We start from the raw sequence: 19,903 nt of genomic DNA on the forward strand, positions 1-19,903 counted from the left end.
GAATTCACAAGTTCTGAGGGTCAGGACATCGACATTTTGGGGGCCAGCATTCATCCCAATGCACTGGAACAGGCCAATTTTTAGTGGCCCCAACTTTCTTTTTATTTTACACTGAGATCTAATACGTGTTTAGTAAAGAGCATACATCACAAGTGTTCAACATTTTCACGAACAGAACTCACCCATGCAACTAGTGCCCAGATGGAGAAACAGAATTTTCCCAGCTCCCAACAGTCCCCCCATGTCCCCTTCCAGCCACTGTCCCCTCCCCAAGAAGATGTCCCCTCCCAACTTCCAGTGGCACAGACTAGTTTTGCCTGCTCTTGCCCTTTGTATAATTGGAATCGTACTCTGTGCTCTCTTCTGAGTCTGGCTTCTTTGTGCATTATATTTGAGATTCATCCACAGTGCTGCATGTCATGGTAGACAATGCATCCACACTGTGTACAGTATCCTATCATGTGGGGAAACCACAACGTATTTATATTTTCTACAGTAGATGGGCATCTGGGTGCCGTCTGGTCTGGGGTTACTATGACAAAGGCAGCTTGGAACACCCTCCTCTGTCTTCCTTGGTGCACGTGTGCCCACAGCACCATTTGGAGCATGACCAGGAGCAGGCTTGCTGGGCATGGAGTGTCTTCAGCTTTAGAAAATACAGCCAGACCTCGTTCCAAAATGGTTGTACCAGCTACACCAACACCAGCAGAACAGGAGAGTGTTCTCCTGTCCACATCAGCTCTTGGGACTTTCCATCTTTTAAGTCTCAGCCCTGCTACGGGATGCTGCAAATGTCTTCTTGCTCTCTGTATCTTGTTTTTTCACTCTTTTTAGAGTGCCTTTTGATAACCATAAGTTTTGCTACGGACTGTATGTGTCCCCCTAAATTCATCTGTTGAAGCCTTAACGCCCAATGTGATGGTATTAGGAGGTGGGGCCTTTGGGAGGTAATCTGGTCATGAGGTGGAGCCCCCCATGAGTGGGTTCAGTGCCCTTATGAATAGAGACAAGCGAGAGATAATCTCTCTTCCCATCATGTGGGGACACAGAGAGATGGTGGCCATCTATGAACCAGGAAGCAGGCTCTCACCAGATACCAGACCTGCCAGCACCTTGATCTTAGACTTCCAGCTTCCAGAACTGTGAGAAATAAATGTCTGGAGTTTAAGCCACCCAGTCTATGGTATTTGTTACAGCAGCCTGAACTAAGACCAGTTTTTTTGCCTTAATATAGTCCACATGGCAATTTCCCCCTTTTGATTAGTGCTTTTTGTCCCATTAAGGAGTCTCTGCCTCCCTAAGGCCTGCCTCCTGTCCATCCTTCCTGCTGTCCAACAAGTCCCCGACACTGCAGAACCTCACACCTTCTTTCTTTCCACCACTGCCTCAAGGCTTTTCCTGGTTCTGTGCCTTAGCTTTAAATGCATACCTATCCCTTCTCTGATGGGAAAAAATCTCCCTTTTCATCCCTTAAGGACCAGTTTAAAAGCCTCTTTTGCGTTGCCTTCCCTCACACAGCCCCGTTCACCCTCCTACACACACAGTCACTCTCACCAGCCACTCCCTCCGTCTGAGCCTCCAACCCTCCAGGCTGCCCCCCACCCCACACCGCTCTGTGGTATAATCTTTCCTTTACACGTCTGACTCCTCCACTCCAGTGATCGCCTCTCAAAGACAGTGACCAAACCTGGCTTTTCCTGTGTGTCCCTGTCCTGCATAAGTCCTGGAATATTTTGCTGAAGTGAAACACAGAAACATAAGGTGATACTCTACTTATAATTTTATTACAACTATTAGGTAGTATAGCCTAGTGGTCAGGATTATGAGGGGCTTTGGATTCTGAAAAGCCTAGGTTTGAATCCCAGCTCAGCCATTTGCTAGCTGTGTGACCCTGGGCAGGTTACTCAATGTCTCTGAGCCTCAGTTTCCTCATCGGTAAAAATGGAGATGGTAATAGTAATTGCCCTCATGGGTCTGTTGTAAGGATACCATAATAGATGTAAAATGCTCGGCTCTGTGCCAAATACATAGTAAGCACTCAGTAAAAACTACTATAACGTAACCTCCACAGAACAGATTGTAGAGTCATGGTTTGCCTCTGGATACCAAGGGAGCCAAGCTGGAGTTCAGCAGGAGAAAACATTTACACATCTTTACATAAAGCCTTGATGAAAAGCAGAACAATCCCACCCCCAGTTTCCAGCTGGTTCCAGACAAAGGGGCTGAAGTAACAAGGAAAGCTACAATTTTCACACCTGTATCAGGCGCATCACCTATGGAGGTACCAGGAAAGCAAATTGGGTTTATGTTGCAAATAGGAAATGATGACACTAATTATGTTACATTGTGGTGGCCTGGGAGGCTTCCCCGAGCACTTTGCCTTCCATTATCTTGTTTGATCACACTATGAAAGACGAGGGACTCCCATCTGGGTTGCTCACCGCTGGATTCGAGATTTGGGACCACCTCCCCTCCCCACTGCAGTCTTTTTTTTTCCCCAGGAAAGAGAGAGGCGTTGCTTCTTTAGAGAGAAGACTTCCCACGCTGCAGTGGAAAGGGAGTTCTGCTTCTGGATCTGGGGTGTAGGTCCCTGTCCTTAGGGCCTGGAGAGCAGGGTCACTAGGAGGTCACCGTGTCTGTGTGATATCCAGAGCTGGGACACCGTTGCCGATGTCAGAAGATGTTTCCCTGGGACTTCCCTGGCGGTCCAGTGGTTAAGACTCCGTGCTTCCACAGCTGGGACCGTGGGTTCAATCCCTGGTCGGAGAACTAAGATCCCGAATGACATATCCTGTGATTCACGTGATTTCACCTCTCGGAGTTGCAAGGGGGCTCCACCATTCTGCCTACAGCCCCTGAAGTATTGGGGATAAGACGAAGGACTGGGGTATAATTGCACCTGAACATCACACAAATCATCCTAACCTGACACAAAGCCACTTCCCTGCCAAGTGTCTCGAATATTCTGCCAGGTCTTATTGGCAGCAGAAGAATCACCTTCTTCAATACACCCAGACAGGGTGTCCCATCTTGGATTCCATTTTGATGTTTGAGAGTTCCCCTCTTCATTAAGAGAGAGATTTTATTTCAAAAAAGAAAATTAATATATATCCTTTTTTCCTTCACAACTAAAAAAAAAAGTGTCATGCGCCTTCCCGTGATGAAGGTATAAATATTGCATTCCAGAGGTGGAATGGTTTGCCTCTCACTTTGCAGAATCCCCTTGGGTAAAATCTCGTCCAGAGCTACAGTAGCCTTGCCTCTTTTGACATGCTCGTTTGCAAAAAAGCTCCCAAGAAGTAATGCAGGCCCTTTCATTTCAAATGCTGCAGCTAGTCTCAGGGTAATTGACCCACCACATTGAAGGACTGCTTAGGGAAGGGCCTCTGCATCTCCATCACCCTCAATTTTCCCTTTTTGTGGGCAATCCAGGAAATTTTGACCTTTTCCAATTTGGGGGAACAAAATATTTACCAAGAGATGAAGCATTCTTCTAGGGGAACACCCCACTCCCCATCTCTCAAGGAGGGCACCGTATTTATCATCCAGGAGATCTTTAAATGATAGGCTTCCTCTCTCTCTCTCTCTTTCTCTCTCTCTCAATTTTCAGCTGTCCACATGGCCTCTGAGAACAGCTCTTCCGGAAACATCTCTCAGCCCTGATGGAGCCTGCTTTCTCCTATTACCTTTAGCATGCTAAATGGTGCTTTTTCATTTTGTTCATTTATAGGGCTACTCTTTTATCTGAGGCATGTTTATTAACTGGTAGCTGTTAATTATATAAGAAGATAATTTCATGTAAATGATGGATTTAAAAGCAGCCTATCTAGCATGCTTACTGTTTTAACAAGAAGGCTTTGGGATTTGTTTTTTTTTTTTTTTTTTTCCCTGTGTGAGTAAAGCAATTAATTGATTCAGTTGATTGAATGAAAAATGCATCATAATTGCTTTACCCCATCAAGCAGCTACTAGAATGATTTAGCGCTGGCAGAGGGGGCCAACGGCCACTATGATACACCATCTCTGTTTATTGCCCTAATAAAGCACAGGGGCCGGGGCCCTTGGCGAACAAAGGGATACTCAGATGGGCTTCTGGTGGTCCTTTCTCTGAGAGCAGGGAGAACAGCCCCAGTGATTTGGACTATTCAGGACCCCCCAAAAAAATAGGAAGAAGAAAAAAAATCCACTTTTGTCTCAATTATTCAGACAATTGCCTCCCCTCTCCTTGTAGACACAAGCCCAGGGGCTGGAACACACTTCAGTCTTGGCGTTCTAGACTTCTCGAGTCCAGAACCAAAGGAGAGGGTCTTACGGGATCCATCTACACTATCCAAGGACCACGTATCTGATTCATCCGCAAGTCCCCCGTGCCCAGCGTGGGTACTGGCGCTCCACACAGGCTCAGGTCGAACGGGAGTGAGCAAAACCCACCAACCCAGACCCTCCGGTGCCACAGCTGCAGATTATTAAGCTCAGGCCAAATCATGTTGCCAAGCCTGATTCAAGCTCTGAGTCCAGGCACACTCAGAGATCGAACCTTGCAATATTCACGAGATGAGCTTCATGTGACATTGAGAATCAGCCCTAATAGTTTCTCCCAATAGAGAAGAAAAGTCCCTATTAGGCATCTACTATGTGTCAGGTGCTCTGCAATGAACTTGGTTTACATTGTCTCATACGCATGGATTTATATTTGACAATAAACTTACACGGAAGATTTCATCATCTCCTTTCATGGAATGGAGAAACTGAGGCTCAGAGAAGTTGGCTGGTTCGCCAGCGAACACGTCAGTAAGAGGCGGCAGAGCTGAAATTTGAGCCCGGTTCACCCTGCTCCCAAGGCCGAGCTCTCTCCATAGAAAGTGCCCCGTACTGACCACATCAGGCGCACAGAAAGGGCCCCTTCCTTGTTAGCTGTTACTGCTGCAGTTGTCGTCTTATTGTAGCTGTTGTCATCGCGCATCACGAGGCTAACTGCCTCTAAAGGGACCCGCGACATCGTCTAAGATGCGTGTATCCAGCCCAGGCGGCTTACCTTCCATACAAGTCTTCCGGCTTTCGGGTGGAGCCCCGCGACTGTCCTCGTCTTCGTGTCCCGCTTGTGACAGGCATCCCAGCTGACTGATTCGGACCCACCCCTGAAAACTGTTAGGGAATGACATCGGGGCCACCAAACTGGGGCTTCCTCAAGTGTGTTCCAGCCCCTGGCCTTGTGTCTGAATAATTATAATAAATAATCCCAAAGTGGACTTTTTTCTCCTTCCTTTTTGGGGGGGGGGGGTCCTGAATAGTCCAAGTCCCTGGGGCTGTCCTCCCTGCTCTCAGAGAAAGGACCACCAGAAGCCCATCTGAGTATCCCTTTGTTCGCCAAGGGCCCCGGCCCCTGTGCCTTACTAGGGCAATAAACAGAGATGGTGTATCTAGTGGCCTTTCTGGCCTCTCTAGCTAGAAATCCTAAAGAAACGTTCAAATAACCGTCGGAGGACGGCTCCAATGAACTATATACACACGTATGCATAAATATAAGTATCATATTGAGAAATATTGACTCAAAAACTTAAATCTTTTACTTTTCTCTTTTAGAAAAAAAACACTGGGTTTTGCACTGTTTTCCCTATTTGAACAGTAATACACCATCACGAGGGATCTCCTAATTTCTCACCTGCCGGAGAGCAAACATAAAGCCGTTCCACTGTTTTGCCATAACTTGCTCCATGGCACCAAACAGCAACAACAGTAATAGGTCAAAATTCACTTTGGGTGGGTGGGCTTCCCTGGTGGCGCAGTGGTTGAGAATCCGCCTGTCGATGCAGGGGTCACGGGTTCGTGCCCGGGTCCGGGAAGATCCCACATGCCGCGGAGCAACTAAGCCCGTGAGCCATGGCCGCTAGGCCTGCGCGTCTGGAGCCTGTGCTCCGCAACGGGAGAGGCCACAGCAGTGAGAGGCCCGCATACCGCAAAAAAAAAAAAAAAAAAAAAAAAAAAAAAAAATTCACTTTGGGTGAATTAACACAGTCTGGCCTTGAATTTTTTCTCAGTGGCCAGTATGAATTATTTAGTGTTTCTAAAATTAGGGGGCACTTCCAATGCCTGCGGTAATGACCTTCCAGGTCAACGTCCATCACCATTGAAGACATTTGGCCAACTGGGTGCCGTAACAGTGGCCATACGTCACCTAGACCCTGCTCTCCTGGGGCCCACTCTGCTTGTTAGAATTAGATGAGAACGCTCTGGGGAAATCCCTTTCAGACCTGGCCGTTCTGTGTCCCAGCCAATGCTTTCATGTCATTGCCAGAGACACACAGCACCTTCGCTCAGAGCAAGGCTCTTGCCAGTAGGGCACCCCTTGTCAAGCCTGGGTGTCTCTGTTCCACAACACACTTGCAGGAGAGAAGGTGGAAAGCGATGGTAGGGCTCTTACAGGGCCCCGGTTTCCAGGTCAGGCGATAACTGTGTTCCAGCTGTGTGGCTTCAAGACCCAAGTCTCAGCCACTTGAGTGACTTGAATGACTTGAACTACATTACGACTGTGCAACGTTAATGAATTTTAAAAGGCTCTCCCGTTTAAATGTTTTGAGAAACGCTGCATTCTCTACTCCCCTCTTGCAGACGCTCACTGCTCCTCAGCACTGTAAAGGCTCTGAGAAGTCCTGCAATAAAGAAACTTGTTAAACAGCTTATTTCATCCACCTTTTCCCACTTTCGTGACCACCAAATGTTTTTCAAGAAATATCTTTTAAATCTCACAAAGCTACTGCATAGGATGGCAGCTCTGGTCCTTTCCAAAACGGATGCTCTAGAATCTTTGAAGCACTGCATCCCTTCTGAAGATGTGACATCACTCAACTAAAAGACATTCTCTGTCTTGTGACTTCCTCAGATTAGTGAGAACTCCTTTGTTCTCGGGGGAGCACAAGCTTCCTCCAACTACTGTGCAAACAAAGGAGATTCATTAGGGTATAAGAGATATTGGGGTAACCCCAAATTAAGTGTGTGCTAAAGAATTAGTACCTGGGGGACCGAGCCTGCACCCCAGCTCTGTGTGGGTGGGAAGATGGGGGTGAATGGAGGGCCTTCTGCATCTTCTGCTAGTCTTTCTTTCTGCCTCTCTCTCCCCCTCTCTCCATCCTAAGTCTCTCTCCCACTCAGCCACTCGGCCAGCCAACCACCCGCCTCACATTTTCCCTTACCTCTGCTTCACCTCCCTCCTGCCACAGGTGGGGAACGTGACCACCAGCAACCCCAGCTAAGCCAGCCCAACAGAGAGACACACAGAGAGAAAGAGAGAGACTTTCTTTCTTCTCGCATTTTTACATCAGCCCTGGGCCAGGACCCTGGGGCACCCAGCTCTACTCACACGTCCACTGCTAGGATGCCTCACCTGTCAGGATGGCGCGTTGCTGCCCCTGGACCTCCTAGGTCATGTACTTCCCCCTATGGCCAGGAGGGGGCAGCACACTGAGGGTAGCGGACCCACCACGACTGCATGGGAGGAGAAGGGGGTCTCCAAAGGAAAGAGGCCCCGTTCCCACAAAAGGAGGGTGAAAGAAAGGATGCTGGACGCACACAACCAATAACCACCGCCGACCACCTCCCCTCTCAAGCAGGAAACATTTACAACAAAGCTTCGTGGTGTTTCACCACTTCCATTTATCTCAGCTTTTACTCAAGAGAGCGAGAGTCTTAAATTTGCACGAATTAGGCTATGGAAGGGATTCTGTCCTTATGTGAAAGACCTCTGTTGATTTGCTTCCGTCCATAACATGCTCTCTTGTAAAAGAGAACAAGACCGTGGTGCAGATTCACGAGGGCACCCAGATCAGCAGCCACTAGTCTGAACTAACGGGTCCTTCTTCAGACGTTTCCACCGGTGAGCGTTTCTGTCTGGACAACGGTTTGTGAGCAAATCAGACATTCAATGACGTAGCACAGGACCCTGAAGTCACCACGGTTGTTTGTGTCAGGGCAGAAGATGGTTCCGTGCTTAATTATTGCTTTCCCTGGAGTTTTGTCCACACCAAGCCCAAACAGCTAGTTTAACATTGAAAAATGAGGCTCATCACACAAAAGCATCGTCTCCCAAGCACCAGTCTGCTGTGACCAGGGCTTTCCGACGAGCCACGCGTTGCTCTCCCAGCTGTGCTCAACCTCCCTGGTTCTCCAGATGTCTGAGGACCCCGGGCCGGGGGCCGCTCTCTCAGGCCTGGGTGGTGCTCAGGATGGAGACGTGGCACCCACACTCAGAGCTCAGCGCTTGCCCCCTTGCCTGCCTGTCCTGCGCAGAGGAGCGACGCTGGGGCAGGAACTCTTGCTTAGAGCCTGGCAGTCGGCCGGGGCTCAAAAAACACCTTTGTGAAACGGATGAGTGGCTGAGCGCTCTTCAAAAGCGGACACCAGGTTATTAGAACATATTTGCCCTTCACCGCCTACAGGCATGATACACCCACATAGGCCCCGCTGCTAGAAAGATGCCGCTGTGACTTAGAGACCGTCTCTAGCCTTGTAGCCAGGTGGTCTGTGGGGCAACAGCTCCTCTCCTCCGGGCGGTCAACGACAATTGGTTAGCAATAGCCACCAAGGTCAAGTTTGGTCCCTGAGAAAGCCACCCTCTCCCTCCACCCAGATGGTGCCGTTGTTCATGACAGTCACAGAGACAATCTAATTTTCAGAAGACGGATCTTCTAACGCCATTAATTACAGCATTACGCGCTGTAATTACCCTGGTCAGGATTTTCACAACTCAGACCTAACTAACTATATTATTAAATAATTAGCATGCAGTTGGGATGTTATATTTCATATATTAAAAGAGGCGTGCTACGTTAGAAGCTCTAGAATGTGAATTCCATGCTCTATCGCTTGGTCAGTAAAAGGGGCATTGCTGTGTCAGCTGACGGCAGTTTTTTGTTTTCACACCTCCAGCCCGTTACCCTTTAATTGAACATTTCCTCAAGAAATGGAGCCGAGATGTCACTGGAGAGATTTCCGGAAGCTCTGGGGTGTGACTCAGCTACAGTGCAGAGACAGAAAGGTATCCAGGGAGAGAGGCTTGGCTACCAGTTCTTCCCTGCGTAGGGCTTTTCCCAGGCAGAAGGGTCTAAGGAAGGCATGGCTTTCCAAAAGGTGCCAAGGACATTCGGGAAGGCACAAACATGTAAGTTCAGGAAGCTTGGGAAAAGGCAAGTTCATCTGCAAACCTCGACCCCAGCAAGAAGGAAGCAGGTGTCTCCATAAGGATCAGGGTGAAGGTGGGAAGCGAGTGCTGTCTTTGCTTAATTCCTCAGTGCGCCATAATACTTCCTGTCTCAGCACCTCCCCATACTGTGTCCTGTGCCTGGAAAGCTCTCCCCCGATGGCCCCCCCACCAAGCCCCCACCTTGTTAGCTACTGCTCTTCAGATTTCACCTCAGACGTCACTCCTCGGGGAAGGCTGCCCAGAACCTCCACCACCGGTCCCGTCAGGCTCCCGGGACTCAGTAGCACAGCCCTGTCTGCTTTTCCTCCTTGCCCCGACGATAAGGTGCAAAAATGTATTGTGTTATGTGATTTTTTTAAAATCAGTGCCTTCCTCCTCTATGGAATGCAAGCTCAGTGTAGGGATGAAGTACCCCACTTCTGCTTATTATGCCCCCAGGGCCCACCCCCAGCACAGTGCCTCCCCCTTAGAGACACCCAATATTTGCTGAATGAATGAAACAGATAAACTGAAGGAGAAGCTCAGCCAGCCTGGACTGGGTGGGCTGCTTTCATTTTGACCTGTTATCTCTCTGGCTTTAGCAGGAGTTTTATGATTTTCTTGCCCTTTCACTAAATAGCTGTACAGCCTAAATGGCGGCACGTGTGGTGAGCCAAGGATACTCCACAGGAGGAAATGCCAGGCCCAAAGCCCCCGTCCCCAGGGACTTCCCTGGTGCCGCAGTGGTTGAGAATCCACCTGCCAATGCAGGGGACACGGGTTCGAGCCCTGGTCCGGAAAGATCCCACATGCCGCGGAGCAACTAAGCCCGTGTGCCACAACTACTGAGCCTGAGCTCTAGATCCCGCAAGCCACAACTACTGAGCCTGCGTACCACAACTACTGAAGCCCACGCGCCTGGAGCCCGTGCTCCACAACAAGAGAAGCCACCACAATGAGAAGCCCGCGCACCGCAACAAAGAATAGCCCCTGCTCACCACAAGTAGAGAAAGCCTGCGCGCAGCAATGAAAACCCAACGCAGCCAAATAAATAAATAAATAAATAAATAAATAAATTTTTTTAAAAGCCCTAGAGTCCCCAACACGAAGGCTGGAAATAACCCAAGGCAGCTTCTGTGGAAGAATAGGTTAGGACTTCAACACAGCCACCCGGGGCCTATTACGCCCTGTATTTTCCTTAAGCCCAATCATGAATTCCTCAAATGGATCTTTATGGAGTATATACTGCATGCCAGACCGTGTTTAGGTGTCAGGAACACAGCAGCAAGTCAACCCAAAGCCCTGCCCTCACGGAGCCTGCATTCTAGTGAGGAGAGGCAGACAAGAAACAAATAGGTAGGTGGAACATATAGGATGCCAGGTGGTGATAGCATCCTGGAGAAAAATAAAAATGGAGGACAGGGAGGGTTGCTATTTTGAGGCATGCCTCTCAGATAAGCTGCCAGTTGATGAAGCAGTCCAGGCAGCAGGACAGCAAGCGCCAAGAGTATTTGCTTCCTCCTTAGCCTACTTACCAGTGGCCTTTAACGAACAGAGAGTAGTGGTACCTGGTACCCAAGATCTCTCTGCAACATATGTGGCTTGTAGCTATAGCCGGTTCATTAGGTGAGGCCAAAGGGGTGGACTGCCCACGCCGACCAAGAGTTCAAAGGACCTGCGTGCCCAGAGCCCATCGTTTCCGAAGCCTCAGGGCACAGCCAGCTGGCTGCTCAGTGGGCGCTTTGGAAGGTGAGCAGAGGAGGGAAGGGAAGGGACGGTGGCCCAGTGTCTCTGCTTCCAGAGCGTCTCAGAGGGAACTTTTCACACCCAAGAAGGGCATTGCTGAAAGATCTCTTAAACAGAGGGGAAAGACAAACAGCAGATGTTTCTGAAACTTCTAGAACTACAAATGGGTGACATCAGCCCAAATGAAGCCAGCTGTAGGCCTGCACAAGAGCCTCAGGGAACTGCTGAGTCACCCCCTATGCGTTCCCTCCCGCGCGCCTCTGATCAATCAGCTTTCTAACTGGGAGCCAAGGAACAAGCCATTTCGCAGTGGGACTGAACCATCGGAGCCTTAATGACTGGTTTCTGTTATAACCAGTCAGGCATCAGCACAGCAGGGCCTCAATCAGAAGCATCCACTTCATCTGTGTTTTTCAGATCTGTGAGCATTAAAACCACCAAGGACATGTTTGAAGATGGCTCCCTCCAACAATCCTGATTTTGCTTTTATGCAAGAGCAGCTGTTGTAGCCTAGAGCCTACAGACTCCCCTTTCCCGCACCCCCGAAAGTCCAGTCCAGAGATGAAAGGTCTGGCGATCCACCTTCCTACCAGGAAGCAGGAGCAGGTATTGGAAGTCAGCGCGTGCTCCTGCGTCCCAGAATCAGGGTTTCCTATGGCCCGTGGGCTCCCCTTTCTGGCACCAGGGCCCTGTCAAACACCAGCAAGCTGAAGATCATGGACATAGCGAAAGGAGGTCAAGGAGGACAACCTCTCACTCTCTAGAGCTACAGTCTCCTCACTCTGGGGCTCACCAACTGGTCAGCTTTGCCCTTTGCCTGGGCTCCTACCCCAGATCCACTGCCCACTCTGTCCCTGAAGCTTTGACTCTTGTGTTGTATGTAGACATCTTGGACTATAGGACTGGCCCGAATGCCCAACCTTTGCTCAGAACTTGGAATCTGGGCCCAACCCTCCCTGAGAGCCCTGCCTAGCAATCACCCAAGATCCACCCAAGCTGCGTGCACAAAAGCACATTTCCTTTGTGTTCTCTTCTCGTCCACATCCTCTCCCAACACCCAGGAATCTTTCACGGCAGCCCTTTCTCTGCCTTCCCCTCTCCTGATGCTCCTCCGTCCTCCACATGAATCTTGTATCAAGCTGTTGTTACCAGAGAGCAGGAAAAAAGAATAAAAGCAACCAAAGCAAAACCCCACACTCCAAGGCAGCATATTATTCATGCCTCTTAATTTTAAGGTTCACACAGATATTAGTTTCACTTTCCATTGACTTTCTGGGAATATATAACATGAAGGCTTTTGCCCTGTAAAGCACATGTTTATATTAAATTACGTTGGGGAGAGGGCTGGATCAAGATGGCGGCGTAGGAAGACCCTGATCTCACCTCCTCGCACAGTCATACCCAAACTACAATGACATGTAGAGCAACTATCTCTGAGAACCACCTGAAGGCTAGCAGAACAGATTTTCTACAGCTATGGATGTAAAGGAAAGGCCACAGGAGATGGGTAGGAGGGGCAGAGATGCCATCTAGTCAGAACCTATACCCCTGGGGTGGAAACCCACAAGCAGGAGGGATGTCATAACCACGAAATTCCCTAGTGAGGAGTGAGGGGTCCAAGCCTCACGTCAGGATCTCCAGCAGGGGTAGTTGTATGGATGCTCATCAAACTTGGGGGAAGAGGGGATGAACTCAGTGAGAACTTCAAAAAAGAGATAAGAAATATTAAAAGAAACTAATCATAACTGAAGAAGACAATAACTGAAATGAAAGATATACTAAAGGAAATCAACAGCAGATTACAGGATCTGATGCAGAAGAATGGAAGACAGAGTAGTAGAAATCACCCAACCAGAACAGCGAAAAAAAAAAAGAATTTTTAAAATGAGGATACTTTGGGTTCCCTGGTGGCGTAGTGGTTGAGAGTCCGCCTGCCAATGCAGGGGACACGGGTTCGTGCCCTGGTCCAGGAGGATCCCACATGCCGCGGAACGGCTGGGCCCGTGAGCCATGACCGCTGAGCCTGCACGTCCGGAGCCTGTGCTCCGCAACGGGAGAGGCCACAACAGTGAGAGGCCCGCATAACGCAAAAAAAAAAAAAAAAAATGAGGATAGTTTAAGCGACCTCTGGGATAATATCAAGCATACTAACATTCACATTATCTGGGTCCCAGAAGAAGAAAGAAAGGGACAGAAAACTAATTTGAAGAAATAATGGCTGAAAACTTCCCTAACTTGGCAAAGGAAACAGACATCTGAGTCCAGGAAGCACAGAGAGTCCCAAACAAGTTGAACCCAAAGAGACCAAGACACATTACAATTAAAATGTCAAAAGTTGAAGATAAAGCTTAAAAGCAGCAAGATAAAAACAACTAGTTATATACAAGGGAACCCCCATAAGACTATCAGCTGATTTTTCAGCAGAAAATTTTCAGGCCGGAAGGGACTGGCACGGTATATTCAAAGCACTGAAAAGAAAATACTTCCAACCGAGAATACTCAACTCAGCAAAGTTATCATTCAGAATTGAAGGAGAGATAAAGAGCTTCCCAGACAAGCAAAGGCTAATGGAGTTCATCACCACCAAATTGATCCTACAAGAAATATGAGAGAGACTAATTTAAACAGAAAATAAAAGGCCATAACTAGAAACAAGAAAACTATGAAAGAAAAAAAAACCTTGCTAGTAAGGGCAAACATATAGTAAAGGTAGTAGATCAACCACCTATAAGACTAGTATGAAGGTTAAAACACAAAAGTAGTGAAATCGTCTATATCCAAAATAATTAGCTAAGTGATACACAAAGTTAAAAGGCATAAAATATGATGTCAGAAACATAAAACCTGGTGGGGGAGTAAAAATTTAATGATTTTATGGTGCTCTCAAACATAAGCGACCATCAGTTTAAAATAAACAACTATATACATAGGTTGTTATGTATGAAACTCAGTAACTGCAAACCAATAACCTATAACAGAGATGCACAAAATAAAGCTTAAGGAATACAAAGTAACACTAAAGAAAGTCATCAAATCACAGGGGAAGAGAACAAGAGAAGAGAGGAACAGATAAGAATTACAAAAACAACCAGAAAACAAGTAGCAAAATGTCAATAAGTGCATACTTACTGATAATTAATTTAAATGGACTAAATGCTCCAATCAAAAGACACAGGATGGCTGAACAGATTAAAAAAATCAAGACCAATATACATGCTGCCTACAAGAGACTCACTTCAGATTTAAAGACACACACACACACACAGTCTGAAAGTGAGAGAGTGGAAAAAAATATTCCATGCAAATAGAAATGAAAAGAAAGCCAGGTACCAATACTTAGACAAAATAGACTTTAAAACAAGAGACAGAGAAGGGCACTACATAATGATAAAATAATCAGTCCAACAGGAGGACATAACAATTGTAAATAGCTATGTACCCAGCAGAGGAGCACCTAAATATATAAAGCAAATATTAATAGACAGAAAGGGAGAAATTGACAGTGATACAATAACAGTAAGGGACTTTAACACCCCACTTACATCGATGGGTAGATCATCCAAACAGAAGATCAATAAGGAAAGATTGGCCTTAAGCATGTTAGATCAGGTGAATTTAATAGATATATACAGATCCAATGGATCAACAAAGAAATCCAAGAGGAAATCAAAAAATACCTTGAGACAAATGAAAAAACAATGTTCCAAAATCTATGGGATGTAGTAAAAGCAGTTCTAAGAGGGAAGTTTATAGTGATACAGGCCTACCTCAGGAAACAAGAAAAACCTCAAACAATCTAACCTTACACCTAAAGGAACTAGAAAGAGAAGAACAAACAAAACCCAAAGGTAGTAGAAGGAAGGAAATAATAAAAATCAGAGCAGAAATCAATGAAATAGAGACTTAAAAAACAATAGAAAAGATCAATAAAACTAAGAGCTAGTTCTTTGAAAAGATAAAGAAAACTGACAAACTTTTAACCAGACTCATCAAGGATAAAAGAGAAAGGGCCCAAATACATAAAATCAGAAATGAAAGGAGAGGGCTTCCCTGGTGGCGCAGTGGTTGAGAATCCGCCTGCCGATGCAGGGGACACGGGTTCGTGCCTCGGTCCGGGAGGATCCCACGTGCTGCGGAGCGGCTGGGCCCGTGAGCCATGGCCGCTGAGCCTGCGCGTCCGGAGCCTGTGCTCCGCAACGGGAGAGGCCACAATGGTGAGAGGCCCGCGTACCACAAAAAAAAAAAATAAAGAAAGAAATGAAAGGAGAGAAACTGGTGGTCGCCGGGAGGGGAGAGCGCTGGGACTGGGCAAAATAGATGAAGGGGATTAAGACGTACAAACTTCCAGTTACAAAATAAATAAGTCATGAGGATGTAACGTATGGCATAAGGAACATAGTCAATATTATTGTAACAACTTTGTATGGTGACAGATGGTTACTAGACTTAGCGTGGTGACCAATTTGTAATGTACATAAATGTCAAAGCAACACATTGTACACCTAAAACTAATATAATACTGTATGCCAACTATACTTCAATTAAACAATGACCATTTACACAAGGTCCTAAGTCCATTCACATTGTTAATTGGATTAACTTTGCAAAATTATAATCTTTTAGTAAAAAGATAGTTAATGACTACAGAAGCCAGATCGCCACAATTATTGGCCACATTCAGAATTGTCCAGAGACCCCCAGCCCCAAATTTTGCCCCTCAATTACCATCCTGGTCTTGCAACACCTGGAGCATGGGCTGTTAGCAAGCGTGATGGCAGTGAGAGGTGTGGGTGACCCTCAGGTGTCCAAAAGTTTCTCTGACTCACACTCTCCCCAGGATTAAGATGTCTTGCTTATCTTTTGTACCTTAGAGACAGATAGAAACAAGTCTTTCCAAACTGGGAGCAAGGAATGCCTGAATTCTCTTAACCTGTCGTTGAGGCCTAAATAGAGATCATATCTGGAAAGTCTCGGCACATAGTAAATGCTCAACCAATCATGGTTGAGACGATTATGACTGAGTTAGGACAATTCTGATGACAATGAAAGTAATACAGGCTCTAATCCTCACAGAGCGGAGGGGGCTTTGACAGGTGCGTGCAGGTGAAGAGCAGGAGGCAAACCTCTAGGCAGGGTTCAGCTGGCATTGCTCCTCTGCACAAGCAATGGGCTGACTGCACTGGGTGCTGGGTGCTGCGCCCATGATGCAGGAAGCACCAAAGCTAAGGGTGATTTGCAAGTTCACCCTTAGGTGAACCCTACTACACCCTTCCTACCTCTAGGAAGCAGGCACTTGATAAACATAAGAGATGCTCCACTTTCCCACCACTCCAGAGAATGGGAAAGAGAACTGACATTGGACATGGACACATGACCTAACACTTCAGCGTTTCCAAAGAGCCTGGCTCACAACCACCTGACAGCAGCAAGGTACATCATTGTCACCAGGTCCCCAAGAGGTGAAGGGACTTGCTCAAGTCCCACAGCTCGCAAGAGGGCCGAGATGCAAATTCAAAATCCCAGGTTCCTTTCACCATGCATCATAGGATACGTTGCCTTTAAAATTGAGGTCATTCTTGCTATTGGATGAGTATTTTTTTATAGAATGGGATCAGACTGATTCAGTTCAAGCAGTGGGAATAATGATAGAGTCATCTGAGGGCCACTGGGAAAGCCGCTGGAGGCCCACCTCCTTCTCACAACCAGTTAGGAGTGAGTACCCAGGAGAACCCGAGAGTGAGAACCAGAATTCCCAAAAGCAAAGTGGAGACAGTAAGTCTGGTGAGAGGACAGACCTGTTCTTGTGAGGACCTTCTGAAATGACCCGAGTGCTTGCTCAGCAGAGTAAATGGGAAAATCTGGAAAAGTCCTTACATAAGCAGTGCTCATCAAGGGCCTCCCTGGGCTCAGAAGTGTGGAGGGCACTAGGGTTACCTGAGCACCGCCCCCCCAGAAACATGGACAAAGGATGTCATCAGAACAAAGGTGTTGGGAAACACGTGCTGCAGTAGAGGCCCAAGGGTGGGGGGTGGGGGGTGGGATATGATAGCTATATGACTATAACTACTGCTAGCAACACCGAAACAAATGATAATACTTAGATCTACAAGGTGCTTGCTGTGATTGTGCCCATTTTACAGATGGGGAAAAGCATGCCCTGCTGAGTTTCCAAAGCTGGGACCTGGAGGAGCCAGGGATCAATCCAGGGCCCCATCCTTCACCTCTGTGAGCCTGGATCCCAACAATGCCTTAGGAAATGGCTGAGAACACAGACAGCATGGACCCTTGCCACAGTCTCTCTGTTCCTAATGCTCCCATCTCCCCAACCCGAGGGCTACTTGAAGTTCCAGAGCCTCAAGGGGCCTTCAGCCTTGAGCCCAACCTTCCCCCGGATAACCGGGCACTGTTTCCGTCAGCGGCACAGGTCTCCCACTGAAGGCTTGGCACTTCCCACCGCCAAGAAGGCTCAGCCCAGCCCCCTGGAGTGTTGTCAGCCCCTGACTTAGTCTCCTCAGGTCTCTCTGAGAAGCAAATGCCCCACCACCACCACGTGCCTCCCCCTTCTGTCTCCCCGCGCCAGCTCGCCATGTCACGCCATCCATCTCCAGGTACAGGCTCTTCAGCTGTGCGTTTTCAATGGCGCCATGCACAGCTGGCCTGTAGCTATTGATCCTCACATGTTATTCACTGCCTTTATCTTGTTACCATAATATGCAGCTTCATTAACCAGCCAGATGAATCATTTAGTAATTGGAGCTACTGAATTTAATTTTCCACTTTCTATTTTTTATAATAAAACAAAGTCATAATTTGCCCACAGGTCAAGGAAGGCTCCAAGTTGCTGTTTTGAGTCAAGGTTAGGCCAAGAGTACAAAATGGCCGGCAGGAATGGAGTTTATCCCTCTCACTGATCCTGCCACAGTTGTTGGAGTTTCTCAGGCACTAAACCCAGCTGGGTCACTTTCTCAGTTCTACAGAGAATGAAACTCAGGACCTGAACAAGAATTCATTTTTCTTTTTACCGTGAGATATAACCATGATGGTAGCATTGCTAATAGGTCAGCGTGAAGAATAGGAGTAGCTCATAGAATACAATGTGCAAAGTTATCAAGGAGACGTCATGGAATCAATTAGATGTAGAAGTATAAGAGAATCAATTTGTCTTGCAAAGATTTTCTCCCAAGAACTCTACTCCCCGCCCCCACCTCCCACCCCCCGCAGTCAAGTGACCTGGATTGATAATATACACCCGCCTTCTCACTACCCTGTTCCTGAAAAACACGAACCCCAATGATGAACCAGTACTCGGAGATCAACATCGGAAGGAAGGCTAATTAGCGTGGACCCCACCCTCCTTCCTACATAACTGAAATGCACCGGTTGAAGGCTCCTTGTAATTTGACTACCCGGCGCCTCATCCCTGATTAAAGCCTGGCTGCAAACTAGAATGCAGTTAATTTATTGTAAGTTTTATTAGGTGTATAAAAGGAAGCAGGAATGACTAGCCTTTCGTTGCTCGAGATACATTTCATCCATGACTCAGAGCAGATTCCTTGAAGATTAAGCTTGTTAATTTCCCTCCCCGCCAACATTCTTCTCCGCATTGCTGAAGCAGAAGCCACAGGCTCTTGTCTGAAATGGACGGGATGAAAAGGGCTGGGCACCCCACTCCCACCCCCCGGACAACAGTTACATTAACCACTTTGTCCTTTTAATTCATCTAATTACAAGCGGGGAGAAAGCTGCTGCCTCAGAGGCTCCGCTCCTCCTCGCCAGAGCGCGAAGCTGCTGGGCCATTGCTTGGGGCTTTTTGTTGTCTTATTAGGGGTGCTTTTGTTCAGAGAGATGGTTAAAGCCATTTTCAGCAGCCAGCGAGATGAAGCAGTTTCAATAAGGATACAATGTACTTGTTTAAATTACCTTTCGAAATGCTCAAAACCATTAAGGGGGAGGTGCTGCAAATAAAAGTTGGATTTTTTTGTTATAATGTTTTACCCTAATAACAGCTTTTATTTTATTATAATCCATTAGTTGACAATATTATTCTATAGATTATTAGGCAGCAATTTTGTTATTTTATCACACTTTCAGCACTCACTCACCGGGCCAGGATCCACAAATCTCAGTATAATATGCTTTCAATTTTGTTAAAATCTCTATTTAACTGGTTTGGCTGCGGAACATCTTGGCAAATGTGTTTTTAATTTCGTTCTAATTAACTTGACAGTTGACGGAACTCGAAGGTGGCGTGATGGTGTCCCCTTTTTCTAGGGTCCCTGCAGCTCCGTTCCTGGGGTCCATTTTTTTCTCTCTCTGGTCCTAACAAGCAAGATGTCAGAGATAACACCCAGGAGAAGGGTCTTTCGTCTCTGTCAAAAGTACATGCAATTTTTTAAAAACCAATTTTAAAAATCTGGCTTTCTTCTTCATCTGTACAAAGAAGGTCACTGGTTCTGAGGGGTTCTCAGAAACGGCTTGTTCCTATAGGTGTGGTTCCTGAAAGATGAAACGAAGGCAAAGCAAGTGAGAAGGGGGGGATCTTGTTGCCCAAATAGGAAGCCAGCTCTTTCTGAATAGATGTTATGAAAGAGAAGCCCTGTTCCTTCTATTTCACCCATACTTAGTGGGGAAACAGCCTTAAATGCTCTGCTTTTGCGGGGTCAGCCCTGGGAACAGCAGCTTTAAGACAACTTACGCTTGCTTTTGAAACAATTCCAAATTTTCTCTCTTCCGGGGAGTTTTGCCCTGGCAACCACTCTCAAGATACCATCTGCTACTTTGCTTCCAGAATCCTGCAGCATCTCAGAACCAGGCTTCTCCCTGACCCTGAGCAGTGCCAGCAGGGATGCCAAGTGACCACAAAGCAACAACTCATTGGGTTTTTTCTGAACAAGTAATGCCTTCCTGACAGAGAGGTAAAGCGAGTCTCTGTGAAGAGAATCCAATCTTCTCTATGACTTTTCTTATAAAGAGATGAGGGCA

The sequence above is a fragment of the Kogia breviceps genome, chromosome 2 (genome assembly GCF_026419965.1).
Source record: "Kogia breviceps isolate mKogBre1 chromosome 2, mKogBre1 haplotype 1, whole genome shotgun sequence".
Classification (NCBI taxonomy): domain Eukaryota; kingdom Metazoa; phylum Chordata; class Mammalia; order Artiodactyla; family Physeteridae; genus Kogia; species Kogia breviceps.